The 15,092-nt window shown below is 42.2% G+C and overlaps 1 long non-coding RNA gene across 1 annotated transcript; it reads right to left on the bottom strand.

Annotated features, from left to right (window-relative positions):
• Positions 1-4,333: 4,333 nt before the first annotated feature.
• LOC141371483 (uncharacterized) lies at positions 4,334-11,735 on the bottom strand. The gene is made up of 3 exons (XR_012376463.1): positions 11,666-11,735; positions 6,650-6,760; positions 4,334-4,611 (listed from the first exon to the last, which is right to left on the bottom strand). It is a non-coding gene; the product is annotated as an uncharacterized lncRNA (long non-coding RNA).
• Positions 11,736-15,092: the final 3,357 nt, after the last annotated feature.

The raw sequence follows: 15,092 nt of genomic DNA, 5'->3' as shown, positions 1-15,092 counted from the left end.
TTGCTGTGATCTAAAAAAGGGAAAAGTAGGGGCTATTGTATAGGGTGTAGTGATGAATGCCTGATACAACTACCAGAGGATATAGGTGTCAGAGCCAAGGGGGCCCCACAGTTTTGGACACTGAAAGGATACAATCTGTGTTTTTCAGGGATTCCTCTTGGAGTCATTCCTCAGCTATAGGATTTTAAGGAATGCCTCAGACTGATTTATTAGTATCTCAACTTTATTGGCATTTTAAGAGGAACAGTGTGACATCCTTGGAGTATTTCAACCAGAAATCTCAACTCTTATGTTGCTCAAGTCTGTTCCAACTGGTTAAAAAAAAAATGGAATTTTGAGAGTAATCCCCTATTACTGGTTTCTTTTTGGTTCCTGCCACATCTTCTCTATTCTAGTTTCCAGACCAGTGCTTGTTGAAAGGGTTGATTTTAACCAAGAATTATTTCCCTACCAACTAAAAAAAGTTAGTTACTTTGGGAATAAAACCAACTGAAATTATACACAGCAAAACAGGTGCCCACACAGAGCCAGGGCGCTCACTCAGAAGAAAGGCATGAAAAGATGGGCTGTCACCTGAAAGGCAATGCTCAGGGCCTTAGAGCCTGAACAACCACTCTGCCTCATTAGCTGGCTGCTGCCTCAGATGTCCAGCCCCAAGCAGCCTATAGCTCCCTCTTCAGTTAATCTTCTCCAGGGATCCATGTTTCTTCCTATTCCACATCCTACAGCCCTGTACTGATTCCCCTTTCCAAGTGGGAAAAAGCACTAATGTGCCTCCTAGAAATGAACATTCCTGTGGATGTTTCATCTTCTCGCTGCTTGTCTATTTGTTGTTGCTGTTGTTTTCCACTTTTGCCAGCTTGGGTTGTCCCTATTCTTATTCTAGACTCCATACGTTCTATCCTACTCTATCTCCTGCAGAGAATGTTTTAACTCACTGAGGCCCCATCCCCCAGTCTCCACTTATATTCTGCACCTCCTGCCCTTCCCCTGATGTGGAGAATGGATGACCCAGTCTGGCCACATTTTTTCATGTTAGCGTCCAAAGGTCAACCATTCCACTTGTCCATCAAGAATCTGGAGCACATGAACCTCTCTGTTCAGAGATGAATACCCACTTTAGGAGCAATTCAGGAAATGGACCTCAGAGTGCTCCTGCCAAAAATATTGCAGAAACTGCTATTATTTAGTAGAAATCATTTAAGACTTTTATACCCTCCCTCTGTTTTTGCAGGTTCTCTACCCATTGGTGAGTTAATTTACCAAAAACCAGTGGACCTGCTTAGCTCTCTCAAGAAGGCTTTCTCAGAGAAACATTGTTATATTTGCATTCAACTGAAGAACTCTGTGAGATCAATATTTGAAGAATGTGCCTGGGAATCCTGCAAAAGTGCAGCTAAAGATAGTGCTCATTTTTCCTCCACATCTGTTACAGAGCAAGTGTGTTGGACAACTTTCTGGCGCACACACATTTTCGGTATGAGGAGTGCTGCTGACTCTAGTTTGGCTCCTTCCTCCTATTTTTACTCATCTATTCTTCACCTACTTCTCACCTAATGACCTTGCTGTACTATTTTTTTTTTAAGATTTACTTATTTATTTGAGAGAGCGAGAAGGGGCAGAGGGAGAGGTGAGAGAGAGAATCCCAAGCAGGCTCCACACCCAGCGGAGCCTGACAGTGGGGCTCAATCTCACAACCCTGAGATCATGACCTGAGCTGAAATCAAGAGTTGGATGCTCAACCAACTGAGCCACGCAGGCACCCCTACCTTGCTGTGCTTTAAATGTTATTGCAAGTCATCTTAAATTCCTTCTGAAAAATAGTGGGTTACTGGTAAGTACACTGTAGGCTGAGAACATCAAGAGACAGAAAGGCAAGCCCCCAAATGTCAAAAAGTGTTCACATAGCACTGATCAGAGCTAACGCCTCCCTGACTCAGCACTGTTCTTGATGCTCTGAGCTTTCTTGCCTAATACTCAGCTGTGTGTGTGTCCTATTTTGTCCACAGTTTCCACATGGTGCCCATAACTCCCCAAACTCCTTGCTTGTTTTGACCTCCTCTGTAGTTAATTGCATTTTTAATTCAGGTGTTTTCCAAATTCCTCCTCAACCTGACTCCCAAGCTTCAGTCTATTTGAACCATCTAAACTACCCTTCCAGGGAAGGGCCTTTCCCCAATGCAGCACTTTTCAGATTTCAGTCTGCTACATTCTTCTGTACACCTGCACCATTATTTTGCTCTAAATCTTCCTTTCAATGTCCTCATTTTTCTTGTTGGGACCTCAAAAGCATGGATCTGAGTTCATCATAATATTTGGTTGCTGATAGGCTCTCATCATTACCCCACTCAGGGCTTACTTTCCCTCCTTTTGTTATTACTTAATTACTTTGAATAATGTAACAAGTGTCTGTACCCCAACACCCTCAGTGAAAGCCAGGACCCGACAATCACCTAAATCCAGCCATGTGATCCCGTCCACAAACCATCTTCCTGCATCTTGCCACCTCAAAATCATCTTGAAGCTTATGTTTATCATTCTGTTGCTTCCTTTTCTATATAGTCTCACTTAATCAATATGTGTATCTAAAAATGTGCATTTTTACTTCAGCTGTTTTTTTAACCTTAAGAAGAGAATCTGTGGGTTATATTTTGAGTCTTGCTGTTTTTCACTTTACATTACACTTTATATTATTTAGATTTATCCTTGTTCTGCATGGCTGTAGTTCATTCATTTTGACGGTCATATAATATTCCATTATGTGAATTCATTCGTTTTTTCATCCCTCTCTTCCCGAGGCTATGGGGGTGATTTCATGATTTTGCTGTCATCCAGACAGCTCCTATGAACCTTTTGCTGCATAGGGCTTGCTATTCAAGTGCAAAAATGTGTCTTGGGCATGGACATACCAGTGGGACAGTGGCTCGTGGGGATAGGCAGATGTTCAATTATTTTCCAAAGTGGTCACACCAATTTATTCTGCCTCCAGTCACATGCAGGCATCTCATGGACCCAAACCCTCCTCAACTCTTGCCATTGGTAGGTTTCTGAGGTTAGACCACTAGGATCGGTAAAAGTCTCTCTGAAAAAAATAAGTTTATTCTAAGGAGAAATAGTTGAAAACTGGTCTCACTTGTTATAAATAGAAGGAAACCATGAAGATAAATAGAAGAAAAACAAAACCACGTTTTAAATTGTCACTTAGAAACTCTCACCTATAGAACACATTTGGCCGCAGGTCTCCGTTCCCTTTATTGAAAGGGAAAGCTAGCAGATTTGGAGAGTATTGGAGCCAATGACTTAGCAACCATCTGAGACAGTCTGATTGAAAGACCACTGAAAAGGAAGTGACTTTCTCACTCTGATTGACTGGATTTAATTTTGCATACTCTTCATTCTTAAAATCATCCACACTGCCACCCACACATTTGCCCTACGACAGATCTCTGCTGTACTTCCTCAAATCATCTCTGCTACTTACAGTCAATTCCTGGGTGACCCTCTGAGGCTCTGATGCATATGCATCTATTTGAATAAATTCCTTTTACATTTCACATCTGGAAAGAGTGCATTCCTCAGGCAGAACTAAAGAGGACAGCAAAGTCCTTTTGGCTCTTACACTTCGCCTCAATATTTAGAGGTTCCCGTTGTACTCTAAGTCTCCTGGCTGAATGTTCTCATCTGTCTGAACTGTTTCTGGTCTTCTGGCCTTACTTTAAGTGTTTTGTGTCATGCGGGTTTTAACACTGTAAGCTACCTCAAATGTTTTGGAAGTGTGTTTTGATAAATTATGCTTTAGGAAAATGAGCTTTCATTGACTGCGAATGACAGAAGGAATAAATGAATGAAGGCAGTGGTCAATACTACTTTGCATCATTATTAAACTATTGTATGGGAGTCCCTTGCATTTTTCCACCTAGATCACAAGTTTCTAGAAGACAGGAATTACGCCACATTTCATGTGTATATTTGTTGGTCCTTAGCAAAACGTTGGATAGTAGGCACTGAGTGAACACTCACAAGGGAGTGTATTTACATGGGAACACCCTCTAAAGTAAGGGCAGGAAAATTGGAAGTGACAATGATCTCAGTAGGGTTTGCCAACTTTTGCTTAAGCCTCAAAACTGAAACTCAAGGCTTTATATAAGTTGAAGGAGATAACCAAGTCATCAGGGGAACCTGCGTTCTAGTTCAAGTCTGCCAATCATCAGCTGTGCGATCTTGTGTATGTTCCTTAATTTTCCTGTTTTGAGTGGTGACTCTGTTTACAGAGTAACATTACATTTTAATGCGATCCGTGATTCCTTCCTTCCAGATTTAATTAGGTTTAATAAAGGCAAGGCATGGGCCATAGAACAGATGTCTAAATGTTGCGAATTCCCTTCCCCCAACTTCTACGAAGGTGTTGTTCCCCGTGTGGAATTGAAACTCACTTAGAGCTCCTGCTTATACATAATAATTAGCATTAATTTTAGCTACAGCTAGATGATGTACAATGGATCCGTGTGTTGAGTCTTCATTGCCTTGATATATGACATTAGGCAAGTATTGTCTTATGTCAGCTATCCTTAAATGACATCGGAGTTATCTGTCATTCTCCTGAGATCATTCCTGTAAAACAGAATGAGAGAGCCTCTCTAAAATCATGTTGCCTTTCCATGCGGTAGACTACTATAATACGGTTTTTCTTCATAAAACCAGTCTGATGGTTTGATGAGTGATAATTCTGCTTCAGCCCTGAACATTAAATGTTCTCTCACCTCATACATAATCAAAAGGAAAAATATTCAGGGTTGTGTAGACACTAGATCTCTCCCAAAGGATTCTACTGACCCCGAAGAGTGTGTGCTAGAAATGAGGGATAACATTTGTGTTCCGTGTGGGATAGGGCCTTGCGTACTCCAAGACACCCCGATGGGAAGGCTGGAGAATGTTATTCACAGGAGGCCAGCATCAAATTCTGGGCAAATCAACAGGGGTGCTTGTAAGATATGAATTACGTCCATTATCTGGCCCACACTTAAGATTCTGAGTCTGTCAATGAAGTTGGTCAAAATTGGCAAAAATGTTCGTTCTGGTCTCCATGAACACTGGAGAGCTATAAAATTGCTCTGAGTGGAAAATTCAACTCTAGCAGAAATTACAAGTCTGCAGCCAACACCACCAAGCAAACTGAAAACCAACCAGAATATTAAAAAAAACAAATGACCACAAACCATACAAAATGTTCAGGTCTGTGCTATAAAGAAAAATACTCCAAGGACTCCAAAGGTCTGATTTATTAAAGACCCGAGTTCTTGCAAATGCATAAAATTGCACAATTACTCATAGAAAATCAGTCCTCAATGCATTTTGCACCAGATAGAAGATATATGAAGAAAAACCCCATTTATATAAGGAGCCCATGATCACTATGATTTATTAGGCAATTTCCCCACGTGCAATTCTGTGTGAGCACCAGGCCCAGCATGGAACCCTAACCAGGAGAAGAAATCAAGATGTGGCCAGAGGGCCCGGAAAACGTCTGGATTAAAGGGCATGTTTGTGTGCAACTTGGCAGTAATGAGACCAAGTAGGGAGGCTGGAAATCTTAAAGAAAGAAAAATATATCCCTTGGGCTCCAGCAATGAAAGAAGGAAGGTTTTCCCTGAGGGGAGCCATTCACTCCCAGCTCACTCTCCTCAGGACAGGAAGGCCTGACCAGGGCAGAGCCCCCCACTCTGCTTCCAAGAAGGCAGCAGTGGCCAGATCCACTGTGCGCCGGCTCCCACACCCCATTTCCCTGAGGGCTGCTTCTCTTGTGCTAGTCCAGAAGGTTCGATTTTGAACTGAGCTGCACAGAATTATTATGCCTTAGGGATGCAAAGGCAGAGAAGAGGATATAGATGATAATCTCAAAGTCATGTTTGTTGCTGAGAACAAAGTGTATATTTTAGTCTAAAAATGCCTAAAACTGCTCTCTCTGTGATCCTGGCTGCTACATCTAAAACAGATTGTTTGGGATGCTGGAAGTCTTAGGGAAAGTTGATTTAAACAGATGACTGGGAATGAGACTGAATCTCTTCCATGCTTCCAAGTCATGAAATCCCCCAGGTAGTGTCATGGAGTATTGCCCTGTGGCACATTTCTGTCTTCAGGCATTCACAGAATATTGAAATTACACAGCTGGAACTCAACATGAGATTATATTAAAAAGTTTAATTAGACAATTCATATACATATATCAAATGATGTATATGTGGAATATGTATATATATCTGTGTGTATGGACATACATATTTTTAATATATGTACATATTCCACAGACACAGAATTCCAGGAAAATTTTGGTCTGGAAAACCCATTCCCTTTCTTTTAAGAAAGCTCAAGGCATATGCAGCCTTCATTCAGGCAGTTCGAGTGTCGGGGAATTCAGTCTAATGTGTGCGCGCACTTGACCAGCAGAAGCTGGTGGGCCTCCGTGTCTCTTCTGCACCTCCAGCACTCCCCTGAGTGTGGGCGCCCAAGCTGCTCTAGGGGTCACCTTCGGGGAATGAATGGCCTTAGCCTCAGGCTCTACTCTGTGTTTGATTTTTTAACTTGTGGCTCCAGGCCAGTGTCCAGGCTCCTTCTGGGAGCAGGGATGAGGGAAAGGGAAAGAATACTCAACTGTTGCACTTGGGGTCACACCATCCTCTCTTTTCTCCAAGATACTCTATTCTGCAGAGGGTTTTTACCTGATTTTTTTGGTTCTCTTTTTCCCTGATTTGCTTACTCAGCTCTCCGATGCATTAAGGAAAACAAACCAAGCAAACAGTTAACTGAACAAAGCATCAATTTTCAGAGCAACCATGTGAATTCAGAGAGATGGAGGCTCCAATCTGAGCTTCACAATTTGCCAACACTTAATCAATCTGTCTGCACCTCTGTTTCCTTCTTCACCAAATGAGGATAATAATTAACCAACCCAGAATACAAGCTTATAACCTATGACCTGATCCATGCAAAGTGCTTAATAAAAGGTTAAAATCATCATAGTTAATATTAACAGCTGCTTGATGATGTCAATAAATCATTAGCAGTTCAAATTCAGACAGATTATTTTGTCATATATGTGTGCTTGTGTACACACGCCTGATATAGCCTTGGGTGTCTTCAGAAGTATTTCTGGGATGTTGACATGGAAAATCCACTAACTGAGCCCTTCCCTGCTGAGTCTGTTATTATCCCATGTTCCTTACTTAGCCTCTTGCTTATACATAAAATGTATGCATTGTTTCTTATTCTTACACTTGCTCAACGTTTTTGCAGCTCTCTGTGAGCCGTAACTCTTTGCAGCATGATTTTTTAACTTGTTTCGTGAACAGACCTAAGGTCATGGTCCATGTCCTCACACACTTGGTTCACATAGTGCTGTCTATAAATGCTGTAGATAATCCGGAATGCAGAGGGTTCATCATATTTAAAGAGCTTTTCTGTAAATTCTGTTGTTGTTGATGATGTTCATGCTTCTCCTTCTCCTTCACGTAAGCCTGTCTCCAGCGAACATTGTCTTGAGAAGCAAACCCTTAGCAAACTGTGTGGTTTCAAGGGGGAAACTCACAAAAGGGAAATTTAAGTTAAAGATATCATTCATATATTGTCCCAGCAGGTGACCAAAAAATTAGGGGCAACAATGTATTTTGTTAACAATACTTTAAAATAGATCAGAGCATCAAAAGTTAAATAAATAAGTAAATAAGTAAATAAATAAATAAAATCAGAGCATCTGTGTTGGTGTCAGAATGTGGTTAGAATGATGGCAGTACGTTGGCCGGGCTACCAGCATACGAGGGTCACTGGTTCAAGCAGGCTCTTCTGTGGGAGCCTAAGTGATACAGGGGTGTTATCACCACCCTCAAAGCTAAGATGTTTGCTTTTCAGTTGCCCGACAGATGACGACTTACCAGTGATGACTATAAATGGACCATGTTAGGCGTTGTGTCTGTCACCCTGCATTTTCAGAGCCTTATGAAGCTCAGTTGTCAAAAAGTAAATTTATAAAGTTCCACAGTTAAATGTGAAAAATATATCACAGCTTGGAATTAAAGCTATATTTGGGCACTGTGGTTTCAAGTGTTATATTTTAAAGAGATAAGTTGAATAACTACTGAAGTTAGTTAAGTAGCCATGGGTATTAAATGCTTCACTTCCATGCTTTTTGAGTGAGACTCTAAAATACAGATGGTCCTTGGCATTTGTAGGGAGGGGAAAGAGAACTTTATGTTAAAAAATTCCCAAGGGGTACCCCCCCAATAAATAAATTTACATCCCATTTTGTTTTACCAATGAAATTTTTAGTGACCAAGTGGTTAATTGCAGAATAGATAGACTATTACACTCATTCAATTTTTTTCAGTAAACTAAATGATGGAAAAGAAGTATAAGGGCAAGAATTGATGAACTTACGGTCTAATATGAGTGGAATCATGCAGAAGTTTTGTGTGTTTTTTCTTGTTTTGGGGCCCATCCTGATTCACTACTAATGTTTTTAAAAATCAGGGAGGAACTTGTCCAAAATTCAGTTCATAGGAATGGAATTAATATTGCTGTAAAAACAAGAGTGGGGGGAATAACTCTGGAACTCTGGCCAATAGGAACCACTGAGCTCAGCTGTCATGTGGATGGTGTGACTCATTCCGGGAAAGAGCTCCCCTCCGCTGCTCTCCAATGGGGACTCCACCACTTCCAGCAGCTATTAGCTCAGCCCTGGAAATGAAGCTTATTAAGACCCAAAGTTGCCTTAAAAAGGTGTGTGTGATGTATCATCAATGGACTTGAAGACACTGACCAGGATTGTGAGAGAGGAGATGTTTTGATTTTTTTTTTCTTTTTATAGTCTTTCTTGTAAAGTGAAAAAAAAATAAGCTGGAAAAATAAAGGTTTGTGGAAAAATTTCAGAGTCCTGTTCAAATGAAAAACATTACAGGGAATTATTTTTTTTTTTTACCCCAACTGGTCTTGTTTTCAAAAAATATGACACATGCCATTTAAAAACTTCAAGATGGGAGAAGCAAAGTCATACGCTTCCAATTAAAGTTGGTTCTTTGAGTGTCCCTGAGAGTATTTAAGTATTCCATGGGAGCCTGAGGAATAAATGCAGTTTTAGGCTTTCTCAGAAGGGGTAGGCTGCCTTATCTCCCAAACCCCTGCCCATGGTCTGGCTTTGAGCAAATTTCCCAATTTGCTTAGAAGAGAAAGACTACTTACCACCTGGTTAAAACAAATTTCTCTTTCACATATTTTATCAGATTATGCACAGTGATGAAACTTCACATCTCAATGGCAAAAGCCACCATGGTCTCTTTCTCAGTGACACGGTGCAACTATGTATCTGTGGGGATTCAGTGACCCAGCTGCCAAGAGTCACGCTGGGTGGAAAGAGAGTGCTGGGAGGTCTCGTCTTAGCATTCAGGCTTAGCTCAGAATAGACCCACATCAGATATGACCAGAACTAGTCACATGATGCCATCGAACCGCAAGGAAGTACAATCTTTCTGTGTGCCAGAAATATTGGATGGGCCGCATTAAACACAACCACACATATAATTGCACCTCAACATTAATTATCTGGAGCTTGGCCTCCAATTATTCCTTCTTGGCACAGAGGTGTCTATGAGTTCCAAATTGACTTGCAACTCATGTAACGTAAGTTATCCTATCGCTGCTCACCTCGTTTCTTTTGTTAGCCAATACCAGTTTAGGTGAAACATATTGACTACAGTTATCATCAAGCCAGAAGTTGAACATATGTTTACTTTAAATTCCCCATATCTTCTTAAGCCAGATAATTCACCAATTATCACCCAGTTGAGTATTTGTGTTCTCTTCTTCATTAATATGAGACTTGATATTTTTCTATTACAACACAGCAGAGAAATCACTAATTGGAAACTGCCTCCCCTCCAGGAATCCAGAAACTATGACTAAACTTTCTGATTAGGAACACAGTGATGTTTCCAAAAATTAATTTTAATTATTGCCATTCAATGAATATTTTGAATATAGCTTGAAGATTTTGCAACTATTTTGGAGAGCCCATCAAATATGTTAATAGTAATGGTAAGATTATGGCTAATTCTATTTGCAGTCTAGCATCTAATATGTGAAGACATTTGGCAAATGCTTTGAAATTATATTGTTTTAAATCCCTAATTAAAAGACATTAATCATGAGAAATTGAGAAGCTGCTATGAGATACTACCCAAGGAAAAATGTCCTAAAATAATAAATAAGGGAGTTAAAGAAATTCTGAGTTGAGAAATCAAGTGTAGTGGTCCTGGAACTGTTCACTCCTCCAAATAAAAATTTACTCAAGACTTTAAAATACTGAAAGGTAAGAGTGGATCTGCTTTCCTGGACACAGAGCCCCTGCAGGCAGTGGTGGTAAGCAGCTAAAGGCACCACTGCGGCGGAGGTTTTCTGCCCCGATGGGCCTGTTCCTTGTTCCCCTCTACTCATGATGGCTTTGGGGCACTTCCAGAAATCTGTGGGGCTCCACGGAGCACAGGTTCAAACTTGCTCACCTACCCCAACTACTTGCTTCACAGATGAGGCACCCGAGGTACAGAGAGATCAACCATGGACCTACGGGGCACAGCTAATTGAAAAGCCAAGTGTCTAGAAGTAAAGATTGAGGTTTGGGGCTCTTAAGAAAATATTTTATCAACAGACTCCAAACCTGAAACAAATTCAGGCAGTACTTGCTAAATACACATATAACACCTCAATCAGCATGCATTTATTACGTCTCTGCTTATTTACTGAGTAGGGCAATATATCCTAGGTGCCAGGGAATTAAAAAAAAAAAAAAAAAGTCCTGTTTCTCTCCCCCAAGGAACTTGCTGTCTAGTTTGAAGCAGAAAATTTTTTTAAAATCTATTTTTCTGAACCTAGCATCCATCCATGTCTGCATTCCATGAGCACTCACTCAATAAATATTTAACAAGCATCTTATTTATCAGACACACTCAATGTCAGTTTCCACCTGCCTCTGTTACCTCTTCTATATTCTCTCCTGTTTCACAGCCCGTCCCTCTTCCTTTCCTGATTTCTGATTTCTTCCTGCTTTTCTCTCTCCTCATCACCGCCACCACCAGTGAAAGCCTGGAATTTCTTTTAGCATAGAAAATAGCCTTTCATTCCACATTGGAAGATAAAGGGATTAAATGCAAATGAAGGGTTGGAAGCCAGGTGATACTTGTGTGACTGGATTTCAGTTAAAGTGCAATTAATCAATCCATCATCAAGCATAAGTGACTGATAACAGCGTCTTTCCTGTTTTCATAGGTGCGGTGGGTGGGAGGGGGGAGCGAAGGCAGTGAGAGGCCTTGGGTACCCGCAGGGGTAGCAGCTAGGAACGAGGGGGTCTGGGACTGTCCAAGTCCTGGTAGTTTTGCCCGGGACAAATAGAAGCCTTCCCCTGAAGTATCTGTGGAGACCAGCTGTGAGACCACGGCAGCTCTCCGTGATTTATGAAAGGGTTCACATGATTTATGAAGACTTAGAAAAAACATCAGCACACAGCTGACTTTCTATAAAGGCGCTCCTTTCCCCGGGGATTCAAGGAGCTTGGAATTTAATGAGGGAAACGGAATCTACAATGAGAGACGATAAGGAAATGAGACTGTTTCTCACACAGACATACCAGAATTTATGTATCCTCATACTCTGGCCTTCACAGGCCTCAGCCAAAGCCTGCTACTCCTGGTTCCCCGGGGCGCCTGTTGGAACCCTTCCACTCTGCCCGTGGCCCTGACACTCTCTATTGCGATCACCCCCGAGGATTCTCTCAGAACCTTAGTTCGCTGATGCCTGCCTCCCCTCCCCCAGCCCCCCACCCCCGCTGCTGTGGTGGTAATCCTGCCCATCCTTCACCTCCTAATCCGAATGTCACGTAGGATCTCTCTTACCTCCAAACTTTTACAGCACTCTGCTCTCACCCATAACATGTAGTATATTTTACTTTGCTACTGGCAAACGTATTTTTTCAGGTGTGTTTTATAAAAAAGACAAAAACACAAAATTAAAAATAAAAAGGAAAACAAGATGTGTGTCCCTGCAGTCGGATGTGTATGGATGACAGAGAACCACAGAATCCCCACGTCCTAGATTACTTCCAGAGAGAATGGGGTTGCTTCTGTCTGTTTGCCAGCAAACAGACCTGGCCGAGGTCATCCAGAGTCAGGGGGGAGCAGGGAGCCGTGGGGGAGGGGTGGTGTGGAAAGGCCTGGGCTTGGCCCCTTACTTTACTCCCTTTTGTATGGATACAATGATTGGTCTCAGACACTGGCAGGTGTCTCAAGTCCAGCCAATCAGAATTCTTGCCCAAGATCTCTTCATCTAAAATTAGATGAGGAGCACTTGGGGTTAGGACTTGGGGCTGCTGGTGTTTGCCTCCAGTGAGAGAGAATGAAATCAGATAGATACATGAACATGGAAGAGATGGAGGGAGAGAGGCCAGTTCCAATCCCCAAGCTTATGGTTCCTTAGGTCTTTTGTTTCTGTGTATACCCTATCTTCTTTTTGGTTAGCTCAATTTTTAATAAAGATTTTATTTATTTATTTGAGAGAGAGCACAAGCAGGGGGAGCAGCAGAGGGAGAGGGTGAAGCAGACTCCCACTGAGCAGGGAGCCCAATGCAGAACTCGATCCCAGGACCCTGTGATCATGACCTGAGCCTAAGGCAGACACTTAACTGACTGAGCCACCCAGGCGCCCCTTGGTTGGCTCATTTAAATTGGGTTTCTATCGCAGGCAACCAAATGTCTTTGCTACATTGATCTCCATTAAAGGAAATGATCATAAGACCCAAATGGGGAGAATAGTGAAATTAAAAAAATGCCAAAATTAAATCACTTAGTAGGTGAAGTAATTCTAATAGAATGTCTTATTTTTTAAAAAAATAGTTATGTCCTGCCCTCAGTACAGATGCCTACTGACAGTGCTTCAAGAGGAAAAGCAAGAGAAAAAAGAAATTTAGATACTTGCAAAGATTCAGAAAAGGAAGGACCGGGGGAGCAAGGTGGCGGAGGAGTAGGAGACCTGGAGGTCGTCTGGTCTCAGGAATTCAGCAGAATAGGGATCAAACCATTCTGAACACCTACGAACTCAACAGGAGATCGAAGGAGAGAGTAGCAACAACTCTCTGAACAGAGAAGCGACCACTTACTGGAAGGTAGGACGTGCGGAGAAGTGAATCTGAGGCGATATTCGGGAGGATAGACGGCGGGGGAGGGGGCCTCCATCGGCCACTTCTGGCAAGTGCTAGAGCCGCGGAGCACAAAATCGGAACTTTTAGAAGTTGGCTCCGCGGAGGGACGTCGCTCCAGTGGCTAAGCGGGGGGTGGAACCCTCCCGGGACAGTGTGGTCTCAGGACCCTTGGGGTCACAGAAGGACCGGGGGTGCCTGAGTGCAGCAGAGCTCCCAGGTATCGGAGCGGGGAAGCCAGCTGCAGAGACGGAGCAGAGTCGCGGGCTCTCAGCTCGGGGTGGCCATAAACTGTGATCCGCGGCCCAGTCGGGCCACTGCTCCTCCAGCAGGGACCCAACAAGCGGCAGATCCAGGGAGACTCCCCTTCCTCCCCCGGGAGGAGCGGCGCGGGAGCGCACTGCAGGGATCTGCTGGGTTTGGAGACTACACACGGGGTCGGGGGCCAGAGATAGAAACGCTCGGTCACAGGCCGGGTGAGCACGGAGAGCGGCCGGAGACCAGGGAGACGGAAGTGACTGCTTTTCTCTGGGGGCGCACTGAGGAGCGGGGCCCCAAGTTCTCAGCTCCTCCGGGCAGAGATTGGGAGGCCACCATTTTCACCCTGGTCCTCTAAAGCTGTACCGAGAGCTTGCAGGGAACAAAAGCTCCTGAGAGCAAACCTGAGCAGCTTGCTTAGCCCGGACTCACAAGGGCGGGGCAATTCCGCCTCCGGCAAAGACATTTGGGAACCACGGCAACAGGCCCCTCCCCCAAAAGATCAACCCGAACAGCCAGCAAGCCAAGACCAAGTTTACCGATCAAGGAGAACAGGAGAACTCCAGCGCTAGGGGAATACTGCACATAGAATCCATGGCTTTTTTACCATAATTCATTAGATTTTCAAAGTTAAATTTTTAACTGTTTTTTTTTTTAATTTTTCTTTTTCCCTTTTTCAACCAACATCTTATCAATCCCTTTTTAAAAAGAAATATTTTTTATTTTTAATTTTTAGAGTCATATTTTTATCCCTTCATAGTAGTTACCCTTATTTTTGGCATATATATATAAGTTGTTCTCTCTTTAAAATTTTGAGATACAATTTCTTCTAACAGATCAAAATATACCCTAAATCACTAGTGTAAGGCTTTGTTCTAGTCTCCTGCCTGATCACATTCTCTCCCTTTTTTTTCTTTTTTCTTTTTCTTTTTAAATCTTCTTCTTTCTTTTTAAAAACAACTTCTTATCTTATCAAGTCCTTTTATAAAATCTTTTATAATTTTCATTTTTACAGTCATCTGCCATCCCTTCACTGTATCAACCCTTATTTTGTACATATATGTCTTTCTTCCTTTAAAATTTTAGAAGGCACTTTCTTCTGACAGACCAAAATATGCCCAAAAGCCAGTGTGTGGCACTGATCTATGCACTAGCCTGATCATATTTGATCATATTCTGTTGTTTTTGTTGTTTTGTTCTGTTTTCATTTGTTTTTATCTTTTTCTTTTTCCGCTTTTTTCCCTCTTCTTTCTTTCCCTTTCTTGTCCCCTGGTTTCAGATCTTTTCTGATTTCTATAGAGTATATTTGCTGGAGACATTGTTAACCTGTTAGCATTCTGTTCTCTCATTCATCTGTTCTCCTCTGGACAAAATGACAAGATGAAAAAAATCACCTCAGCAAAAAGAACAAGAGGTAGTACCCTCTGCCAGGGACCTACTCAATACTGACATTAGTATGATGTTGGACCTAGAGTTCAGAATCATGACTTTAAAGATACTAGCTGGGCTTGAAAAAAGCGTGGAAGTTATTAGAGAAACGCTTTCTGGAAAAATAAAAGAACTAAAATCTAACCAAGTCGAAATCAAAAAGGCTATTGATGAGGTG

The sequence above is a fragment of the Callorhinus ursinus genome, unplaced genomic scaffold (genome assembly GCF_003265705.2).
Source record: "Callorhinus ursinus isolate GAN/ISIS: 27379988/994484 unplaced genomic scaffold, GSC_fseal_2.0 scaffold73, whole genome shotgun sequence".
In the NCBI taxonomy this organism is placed as follows: domain Eukaryota; kingdom Metazoa; phylum Chordata; class Mammalia; order Carnivora; family Otariidae; genus Callorhinus; species Callorhinus ursinus.
This window is presented reverse-complemented; position numbering and strand designations above follow the sequence as displayed.